Below are 11997 nucleotides of genomic sequence, written 5' to 3' on the forward strand. Positions count from 1 at the left end.
GAAACCATTTGTTGCTTACTAATTTGAAGGTCCATTACTTAACCAAGAAACTAGTCAACAAAATAAGTATTCATTCATCCAAGCTCATGATCAAACATAAACAAACACAGTAAGATATTTGACTAGAAAACATTTCTATAAACTTCAAACACAAGATAGCATCAAGTCTTCAAAACAACCAATCATCCATAAGCTAAACCCTAATCAACCAAATATAAATCTAGCCAAGCATGGGTAAAATAAAAGAAATACAAGATAGTTTAGAGGTACCAAACATGATTCAAGTTGCAAGATGAAAGAAAAATTACTCCAATTTTCAAAATCTTCAAATTCTTCCAAAAACCCTCTTGAGAGAAAAAAAAAGTTGTTGTTCAATGTGTTCTCCTTGAGTTCTATTCAAAATCTCCAGTAAAAAGAGTCCCATTTCCGGATCCAAAAGCTAGCCAAAAGTACTCCACCAACCTTCCCAAAGTAGAGGTTCATGCCAAAAACCCGGATCCTTCACAACACAATCCACGCAGACCGTTTGTGGATCCACGCAGATCGCGTGGGTCTCACTGAATGGGTCCCTTGGCCCATTCAATTAGTATACCAGCCCACTCTTCTCATAAATGACCCAACACATATGCACAAACTATTAAGAGCCCAATTATTCCATCCAAAGTCTTCAAAGGTGCTCCAATTTTCCTTTAATCTTCCATAGCTTGAGTCCTCTTTGCCTCGTCATCATTCTTGCCCAAAAATTAAGTCCAACTCGCTTTCTTGTTTATGTTGACACCAAGCCCAATCGCACCACTTCAAGTCGACAAGCAAACTGCAAGACTCCAAAAGTCCAACACTCTTCCCCAACCTCCAATGACGAAAAGTCTTCGGTAAATCCTGCAATTAAGCTCAAAAGACTAGAAAGTACCCGAAAAAAGTGAAAAATAACGAAATGGGAAAATATGCATAAATATTGACTAAAATGAGATGTTATGAACTAATAATAAACTAAGAGAAGAAGTAATAAAATGAAACTATCAAATCAACACAAGCTTAAACCTTACTTGTCCTCAAATAAGACAAGACTAAAATGAACTTGGGATGAACTATCCTAAAAAGGAAAAAGAATGAACATCTTAAGCAGAAATTCACGACAACGCCTTTAAAATAAAAACATATAATCCATTTTTAGATATAAGAACCGATTTAAGGGACGAGCCTTTATTACCTTTCTAGCAAGGGATAGATGTTGAACAAGATACATGATAAGCATGCTTCACTATTATGGTTTATGTGACACTGTTTCGTGGTCCGATCTAGCCATAAGAAAGTGTTCCTCGGTTAGAATGTTCCTTACTCCTCACAATTTTAACCCCACGCCAAGGAATAAGACCTAGAAAAAGATAACTCGGGTCAAAATGGCAAGGAAAGAGCTATGTACAAAGGTTGGCAAACTATGATCATCTAGAAGAATAAGTGCTTCCACCAAAATAAGATCCATGTAGAGCGAAGAATCGAGCACGTGATGAGTAAAGGGCACCATTGTAGTTGCCAACAAAAGATGAAATCTAAAATAGAAAAACATCAAAAAATAAACAAATTACATGAACTAAAATCCAAAAGGTCTAAACATCTAATAAATGAAAAATGGATGCAACTCCGTGGCCCGACCCTTTTTTTGGGGCTCACTTTTTTGGTTTACCACAAAAGTTTTTAAAATATGGCATGAAATGAAAAAAAAAATATAAAGCATAACTATTTACAAACTATAAGTGATATCTAAATCTAACCCAAACCAGAGGCCAAACGAGCGAATTTAAAGAAACTAAGTGCAACAGTTGAGCACAACTACACTAAGGCTAATTTGAGATCAAGTGGGAAAATGTGTCTAAATCATAAAGTGATGATATATGATGTGTAATGTAGCGGATAGACACTAAGGATCTCAAAATAGCAAAATCTAGCTTGTATTCCTTTCTTTGCGGTTTGATTGTGGCTTGTAAGGAACATGTAGGTGAGGAACTTGTTGGCACGAGGCCAAGTTGTCCCCCTACTTATGCCACACTTGTCATGAGTCGATTCATATGAATAACTAGTTGCACTCTCTCCCTACGTATATATAAAAGAAGATGCAACAACTGAAAGTCCCTAAGAGTGATTCTTATTTTTATGTGAGTTTCCAAAAGAATTGTATTTAAGGTGTATCGAGTCTTTCAAGTAAAGATGTTCGGGGATGAGAATAAAGAGATAAAAAAATGCATGAATGCTAATGCCCTAAGCTAAATGACATGTAAAATAAAAAGTGGAAAAGAAGAAAATAAAATATTTTTTGGGGGTTTTAAATTATATATATATATATATATATATATATATATATATATATATATGAATTAAAATTAGCTTAAACTAATATGATATGAAACCTAAAATAATGCATGAAAAAGTAAAAGAAAAGGGAATACCCCACCTTAAGCTTAGAAATAAGCATTGTCCTCAATGCTTGGGGTGAGGCGAAAGTACCTAAACCGGGGGGTCGAGAGGAGGATAGGGGTATTAAAGGTAAGGGTAAGGGTAAGGTGGAGGGTGATAAGGGTGAATGGGGGAGGGTATGGATATGGAGGAGGAAGTGGTATGTTGTCAAAGTGGTTTTGTGATTAGTGCCAGCCCCATATATGGTGCATCTGCTGTGACATGATTTGGTTGGAGACACAGAGAGCCTAGAATCGTTCGACAAAATTGGGGGGGGGGGGAGCGGGTAATATCCGGGAGGCGCTTGTGGTTGGGCGAATGGACGTCTAGAGTCATAAAGTTCCTGACTTAATAACCTATCATGACTTAATAAAGCCCAACAACAAACCTAAGCTTCCTAACATAACAAAATGACCAAGGAATTTCTTAAAAGTGCTTAATCCTTTAAAACTTTACACCCAAGGCTCAGATCTAATTCTAATGGGTGTCTAAATCAATAAAATCATCAACTTGATGCCTTTGCATGCCTCCAAGAAACCCAAAACCCAAATCTAGTCTACTAGCTTGACCAAGAGATCAATAACCCATGCATGGTTGGTCCACAATCATCAAGATACAAACTTTATGAACAAGAGACCTTTAAAACATCAAAATAAACAACCCAAAACTTCTGGAGTAGCATGTACTCTCAAGAATTAACTCATGGAACCAGAAAGCACAAAAACCCACTTACAAGCAAGATCTAGCAAATGAACCATCAAGTTTGAGACTTGAGACCTTTAGAAGATAGATCAAGGAAAACCAAGCTAGGATCTACAAGCTCTAAGCAATCCAACTCTTCTCCAATGAGTTCTTCTTCTTCCAAATGCACCAAAAACCCACCAAAGTCACTCAAAAGCTCAATAATCTTCCATATCAAGCTAGGATTTTGAGGAAACAACTTAAGAGGGTGGAGGCTGAAGTTAAGGAGGTTGGGAAATGAGTTAAGGCCTTTAAATAGGGTCCAAGACCCCAAAATAGGGTTTAAGTCTGAGTTGCGAACACCCAACATTCATATGGTACACCCAACGTTCCCAAAGGAACCTTCGCGATCACCCAGCCACGAACGCCCAACATACATTCCTTGTACGCCCAACATTCCCGGCTAGCCCTTTTACCATTCTAACTTCTGAATGCCATAACTTTTGGTCCCAAATCCATTTTCGGCGATCCTTATATCCACGGAAAGGTGTTGAGGAGCTCTACAACTCTATCTATTTACTTTGGACTTAACACACATCGAACTAAAATCCTTAAATTCAATAAAAGGTCTGAACCATTACTTTACCAATATACACTTGTGCTCCAAATCACAAACCAAACACTTGGATCACAAAATCTACATTACCCACATCTAAATGGGTCTAAACCTCTCTTTCCCCAAGGCACGAAGTCTTATAACAACTGATCTTCGGGTCACAGTCCCGAATTAATAAACGACTCAAAACAGGGTGTTACAATTAATCACGCGATGACTCTTCCTGGTGGCGTTATCTTCGGATATGTCGACCTATGCCTTGCCAATTCCATATCTTCTTTTTGACTCCATCTTCTACTTTCGGCCTTCCCTTTTCTTTTTGGTAGAACATGTTGTTCGGTTCGAAAACGAAAAGATTTTCGTTGAGGGTGTGAAAGGCGGTTGGGAATCGGAACACCACCTACAAACATTTGGTTTTGAGAGAAAATTGATGGATCGATTTGTGGCAGGTAAGGTGATGGTGATATGGGATCATAACCGAAAACTACAATTGGGTTGGAAAAGTTGAGATTATTTTGGTTGTTAGAAGATATTTTGAATGAATAAGGTATTTTTTAATGAACTGAAGGTTAAATATGTGTATATAGTGGTAATTTGAAAATAGAAAAAAGAAAAAAAGAAAAAAGAAATGATAAAGATGTTCTAACACCTTAGTGCACATGGTCAAATGTTCAAACGGTCAAATTTTTCATCGGTGAAGGTTTGCCTCCAGTAATATACCGCTGACAATAATACAATTGGGAGTGGTGTACACCGTTGGTAGTAACTTCCACATAGAGTTTTTTGCAAAAATGGGTTGAAAATAGAAACCCTTTGTAAAAATAGGTTGATTCATATTTGATTTGCAAAATATGGGTTTTTTTTGGCCCACATAAAAAAGCAAACGTATTAATACATAATTTTATATTTTGGCCCCTTCAACCTTTATAATAATCTCACAACTTATATATTATTTAATTTTTATATCTTTAATTTTTTAATTTTATACTTTAATCTTTATTACATATAATTATATAAGTTTATTATTCAAATTACATAATCGAAATTTACTTATGTAAATATCAAATATTTCTTTTTAATCTTTTATATATATATATATATATATATATATATATATATATATATATATATATATATATATATTGTCAAATTATTATGTAGAAAATAACAAAAGTCGTTGAATTGTCATTCTTTATCTGCAAAGTAGATGTCTCAGTTATCACTATCCACACGCAAAGTAGATGTTTTAATTTCACTATCCACGTGCAAAAGTAAAAATATGAATTGTCGCTTTCATATGAAAATAAGTAAGTAAAAGTTAAAAAAACTAATTATAACTTTGTTTATGTTCAATTCATTTTCTGATGTATATATTGAATTCACCATTTTAGTTTCCATCATTTTCATAAACTATAGTTCTCAAAAATTTGAAATCCCAGCTTTTCTTCTTTAATTCTTCAGTATTTAGACCAATTAAATTGATAAAAGTCAATGGTGTCTTTTTTTTTATGAAAATCGTCGATGGGGGTCATTAACGACAAATATATCCGAGAGTATGAATAATGCATTACGAGGAGCAAGACAACTACCTATTAGGGTGTGTATTGATCTTGCATTCAATAGACCTGTGCAACTTTTTATAAAACATAGTGATGTTGCAATGAATTGCAATACACCTCTACCATCACGCATGTGGTGTCTCTTTCGTAAACGTGACACTTCTGCACAAAGTCATACTTTAACTGAGTTCAACTATAATGAAGGTGTCTATAGAATTGTCACCAAGTTACGAATAAATGAAAACGGAGGAAATACCCACACTATCAGTTATTATCAACGTACATGCACGTGTGGTAAGTGGCAGATGAAAAGTTTCTCTTGTTCACATGCTCTTGCAGTTTGTCGTTTTAGAGGGGATAACCCTTTTTCCATTATCAATCATGTTTACACAGCTGTGGCGTACAAGCAACAATATAATGACGGGTTTTCACCACTTCCTCATGTTGATTATTAGTTAGAGGTTAATTGGAGTATTCAAGTAGATAACTCAAAATGTGCTGTCGGTCGAGGTCAGAGGCGTGCAAATCGATTTTGTAACAAGATGGATGTTTGTCATCCTGTTGAACCTCGTAAATGTGGACTATGTCATCAACCTAGTCATAACATGAGAAATTGTTCAAATTCTCAACCAAGATTCAATGCGATGTGAACCATGTAATTTTTATTATTCTTGTAATTTTATGTTTAATTTAATTTTTAGTTCATGTTTAATTTATTTTGTAGTCGTGTCTTTAATTATCTTGTAATTTTGTAATTTTGTAATTTCGTAACATGTAATATATTCGATATTGATATCAATTAGAATGTATTTATTAAAACTTTCTAATGGTGTAAATCGCAATAAAATAATAGACATATTTCAGTTATATGTTTTTAATATATAAAAATTTGCATTTGTTGTAAAAAAACTTAAAAAATAATTTTTTTATAAAAACGATATAAAATAAATATAGAGTAAATTACACGAATGGTCCTTATGGTTTGAGGTAATTTGCACGTTTGGTCCCTAACTTATTATTTTTTTTTAACTCAGAAGGTCCCTACTATTTTTTTTTGTTACGCGCTTGGTCCCTAATGTTTGCTTTTGTTACTTGATTGGTCACTGTCTTATCTAAAAAGACTATTATTTAAATAGGAAAAAATGATGAGGTAGGTAAGATAAAGTGAGGGGTGGGGTTGGAGGTGTGTTTATTTAACTAAATTAAAAAATTAAGAGAAAAATAGTCTTTTTAGATAAGACAGGGACCAAATGCGTAACAAAAACAAATAGTAGGGACCTTCCGAGTTAAAAACAATAAGTTAGGGACCAAACATGCAATTACCTTAAACCATAGGGACCATTTGTGTAATTTACTCATAAATATAACATATAAGTTATAGGGTTATTACGAAAGTTGAAGGGGCCAAAATGTAAAATTATATATTAATAGGTTATAACCCATTTTTCCATTTTTGCAAAGAATTCCTATTTGCAACCCATTTTTTTGGCAAAAAAACTCCTTCCACATAAGCATACAAGCGGCAAAAGTTGCAAGACACCATTATATTCGTTTAGCTTGAGTTATATTCATGGGCTTAGCCGTAACTTCATAGATGTGCGTGGAAACTTATTTCGTAATCATAAGGATGAATTTGATCAAAACTCTTGATAAACAATTTCTTGAACGTGATTTGCATATTATGTTGATTTTATATACAAATACACACAAATTCTTCAAACTGAAAGATGTAGCTTTATTAATCACATGGTAGCTAGAGGAGGAGACCATGCATTTAATAAAGACCAAGACAAGTATTAATTAGGAGAGATTATCTGCATATGCTTAGATTGATTTTATTCATGAAAACTTACAAATCATACAACCATTTCTTTTTAAAGAATAACTGAACCTTCAAATTCATAAAATGGGATGGAAAAAATTAAATATATCAAAATTTATGAATTTATTATTTTTTATAATAAATAAGGATTTATATATTTTCAATAAAATCTACACGTAGTTTGTATATGTAACTGACATTATATATTAATATTTATTTTTTTCTTTCAAATAATTAAAAACTTACCTATTTTGATTTCTTTTGTAAAAAATAGTTTTTTTTTTTTTTTTTTTTTTTTTGATAATTCGATGCAAATTTTATATTTAACGGCTCCGACGCATCGTACCATCTTTACAAACTGCCATCTTTCTCAACTCTATATATGACGTTTCAATCGCTGTCGATTAATTCCTCAAATTTGCCTGATGATCTCAACATACGTGCATACACTCTCGTGATCCTCGTTAATTTCTGTTTTAATTCCAATCTACAAGTTACTGTAAGTTCTTATGCAATGCTAAACCCTAATTTTCTTTGATCCGTAGTTCTTGATATGAAAACAGAGCATTCCTTCATCATTGCATGTTTGAGGTTTTGATTTCATAATGTGCCACTTCTATTGACAGTATATGTTTCCTTTCTCTCTATATATATCGTTAATTTTACATACGTTATCAAGAATTACTATCAGAAGTTGTTTTAAAGTTGCAATTCAAATCATTCACATCAAAGATCTAGCGAACTTATTGGAGAATTTTGGAATTCATCTGTGTAATTCTTTTGCAGAACATTTGCAGGTTTAATGGATCTGAAAACCATTATAGATGAATTTGATCGAGTTGCCAAGAAACAAGAACTATCTACGAGTAAGTACCACCAACTGATCGTTATGATTGAAGATGAGATTAAACAAGCACTCGCTGACCTTCAATCAACCGACGATATCGATCATAAATCAGTGATCAAACACCTGGCAGAAAAGCTGGATGCATATAGGGTTCAAGAACAGATAAAGATGTTGAAGAAGGACCTAAAAGTTGATCTTGAAAACTACCCAGAAATCCTGGGTGAATTCGTAGAGACAGATATATCAAAAGCATCCAGAAACGTGGAGTTTGAGTCGCCTATAGTAAACAAAATCATTCTGAACCTACTTTACCATGAAGGTCTCTTCGATGTCGCCAATACATTCACAGACGAAGCTCAACAACGCCATATTAATTGGTTAAGACGTGATTTTTCAAAAATGCATGAGATTCTTGACGCATTGAAAGCTAAAAATCTTGAACCTGCTTTGAATTGGGTATCGGTCAACCGTCTCATACTTGACCCGAAGGAGTCAAATAATCTTGAGTTTAACCTCCGGCGACTTCAATTCTTGAAGCTTTCAAAAGAAACCCCATCGGAGGGAATCAACTTTGTCAAAACTTACCTTTCACCACTTGCTTCAAATCACAGAAACGAACTTTTAAATCTCACGCTCTTCTTTTTTTGGCCGGAGAAGGTCGAAACTTCACCTTACTCCGACTTAATTTCGCCGGAAAAATGGGCGGCGGTAAGCCAAGAGTTTATTGTTCAGTTCTGTGGGTCTATTGGGGTGTCGTTTAGGAACCCATTAACGGTGACTGTGGATGCCGGAGCTCTTGGGCTGCCGACCCTTTTGAATACGGCTAATCTGATGGGTAGGGATGAATGGGCGGCGAGGAGGAAGTTTCCGGTGGCGATGGAGTTGGGAAAAGAGTTTCAGTTTCATTCGGCTTTTGTTTGTCCTGTATGCAAGGAACAAAGCGATGAAGATAATCCGGCGATGATGTTGGGTATGGATGAGTGTCATCATGTTCTTTGTAGTCAAACGATATCGGCGCTCACGAAAAGGAAAACCCGTTTTCATACGATTCAATGTCCGTACTGCAGTTGTGTGATGTCGGTTAACATGTGCCAGCGATTGTATCTCTGATTGTTGGATCTGATCGAGTGAGTCTTTACCTTTTTTGTGTGTTGTTGTTTGGAAAGTCGGTGAATTGAAGGAGTTTTATAATTTTGGACAAGTCTTAGCCCATAGTTTTTTGATTTTGGTAACGTGGAATTGTAAAGAAAAGGTTGCGAAATACGAAAAGAGCTAGCAGTTTCTTTGTATATTTTTCCTCGATAAAAATGTTAATGGCTGTTATTGTTGAACTGTTATGAAAAGTCTAAAGTCTAAACATGCAAGTTGGAACTCACATAACCATGTTATATAGCATGATGATTGTCTTACAAAGGCATGTAAATATTGTTCTTTTATTGTGAAAATTAGTTGAAAATTTGGAGGCTTAAAAAAAAGATAAAAGCGCTCTCCATCCTTCTCCACGTGTTAATGTTTCAGTTTTCAGAAAGTTGTTTTTGAATGATATTCGAAGGGATAGTTATCTAACGAATTTTCAATTTTATTTACGACTAGTGAATTTTTTTTCGTGGTTTATTTATCTTTATATTATTTGAAATTGTTCATATTTTACTCTTATAAGATAAAATATGAACAATTTCAAATAATTAAGGGGTAAATCGAGCACGAAAAAGTTCAATGATTAAATATGAACAAAACTAAAAGTTTGTTACCTTTTAAGTCATTATTTTGTAAATGGTTCTAAATGTTATTAAGCATGCACACAAGCAGAATATGGAGGCCACAAAGTAAGGATGTTGTAGTAATCATGTGATATACCTTTATTGTATAAGGTACCAAAACCAACACTTAAAAATACAGTAAAAGTGGTTTCAGTCACATAGAAACTATAGGAAAAACGATTGTGATGATTTCAGACATATACTTAGGACATAGGTGACAGTTTTTACTCAAGATTGTGGAGATGGTCATTATAAATCGTGTAAGGAAGAGATAACATATGATAAAGAAGTGTGAAGATAATATAGTGTTAGATTTGAATGAGGTTTTTCTCTTTACAAGAATATGAGCTTTGATTAGAGAGTTTTGATACATACGATCAGGGTCGTGGAGTAGTATATGAGTAGTCTAGGTGCTAGCTTCCATTATATTATTTGTGCATTTCGCTCAGTTTTCACTCACTACTAGAAAAATAACATTTTACGATGCGCAATGCGTGTCGTAAAACGCTCAGACGACGCGCAAATGCGTGTCAAGGAAGGTCATGTCATAACGAGAGACGACACGCATTTATGACATGCTATGCGTATCATTAAAACCCCTGTCAAGAAAGGTCATGTCATAAATGAAGATGACACACATTTTTGCGTATCGTAAATTTAAATGTTTAAAAAATATATTTATATATTTATTAATTTTTAAATTAAATTTGCATTTAATGTCTTAATAGAAATAAAATACTATATACAAAATATACAATCCATTGCATAAAATTTAATATCATACAATTCTATTTCTTACAATATATAAATTTTCATTTATCTAATCTACTATGTACATCAAATTCCAACTAAATTCCAACTAAGTAGAGTTGCATCTTTCCTTTCATAATTTTTTAAGACTAATAAACCCCTGCTCCGATAATTCTTGTGACCTGATCAAATAAAAGTCAAAAAAGTAATATGCTAGTATAATTATTTGAAGAATCAAACATGGAATGTTAGTTGTGAAAGACGAAATTACCCTTTTCTCCATCCAAAGAATGTGTGATTTGGAATAAATACACTACAATATGAATTACCTAATATCAACAATGACAAGTATACCCCCATACAAATGGTAAATATTACCTGTAAAGCACTTGATGAGGTACTCCATTAGGCACTTGATGAGGCTTAGATGGAACAGTATCTCCATATTCTTCATTTATTTTTGCTCCAAGTGTTTGTGTGCATTTAATAACCCAATAGTAAATAAAAAGATAAACAAATAAATAAATAGATATAAATATAAATATATAGTTATATAGTTATATACCTCGTATCCTGGTATAGAACCAGAAATGCAAACACTACATTCACTAGGAAAATGCCAAACTGAAAAAAGGATAAGATAAATCTTCTTTTAACTTGAGGTTTATAAGGACTTTTTATAACTTTGTAATGCATATACAAGCTACATACAAGAACTTGTGGTTTATGTGGAAAGTATTCTAGAAATGATGTTCAATAATAAATGTCTATTCATTTAAAAAATCTTAATGAATTGAAATTGTAAATGAAAAAATATAAAAATAAATTAAATTTACTAAACATAAAACCTAACATATGTCCCAATTTGGGGCATCTGATACTTAAGAGATTGACTCTTCTTTCAGCAACTAGACTACCGAATGGTAGTGAATCATCAACAACAACAATGAGATAGTTTAAAGACAAACCTTTCCAGTGAAGTTATCTGATATTGCCTTGGAATTGGTAGATGGGGGAACATAGTTTGTCCAAAGCCTTAACTTAGTCTTCTTTGCTAGAAGTTCTACAGCTTTTAACTTCTTCCTGGCTTCATCTTCCATCATAATCGCACTCCACTCAACATATTTTGCATATCCCTAATTAAAAAAACAATATGTTATAAAAAAAGTTGTAAGAAAGTAGGTTGTCATTTTAAAACATAACATACGTTTTCAATAAGCTCCATTGCCAGATCCTTTGCTGATTCTCCATCAAAGTAATATACATAACCAATCAGATTGCTAAACTTGTCAACGCCCTCAAGAACAACCCGAACCTGTTCAAGAATAAACATAGAAATAATCAAATTCAATGTCTTTTATGTCAACTTAATTAATAAGGGGAAATTGCAGGAAATAGAGAAAATAAGATATTACTCACATCTCTGTTTAGAACACAGATCTCAGTAAAATGTTTAACTTCCCTCCCATAAGAATCAGGGGACACTTCATTGAAGCCTGATGAGGCTGAGA

At 33.6% G+C, this 11997-nt stretch overlaps 1 pseudogene; it reads left to right on the forward strand.

Annotated features, from left to right (window-relative positions):
• The first annotated feature begins 3992 nt into the window (after positions 1-3992).
• LOC145050361 (protein RMD5 homolog pseudogene) lies at positions 3993-9086 on the forward strand (annotated as a pseudogene).
• The last annotated feature ends 2911 nt before the right edge of the window (positions 9087-11997 follow it).

The sequence above is a fragment of the Lactuca serriola genome, chromosome 5 (genome assembly GCF_051521515.1).
Source record: "Lactuca serriola cultivar US96UC23 chromosome 5, Lser_US96UC23_V15, whole genome shotgun sequence".
Classification (NCBI taxonomy): domain Eukaryota; kingdom Viridiplantae; phylum Streptophyta; class Magnoliopsida; order Asterales; family Asteraceae; genus Lactuca; species Lactuca serriola.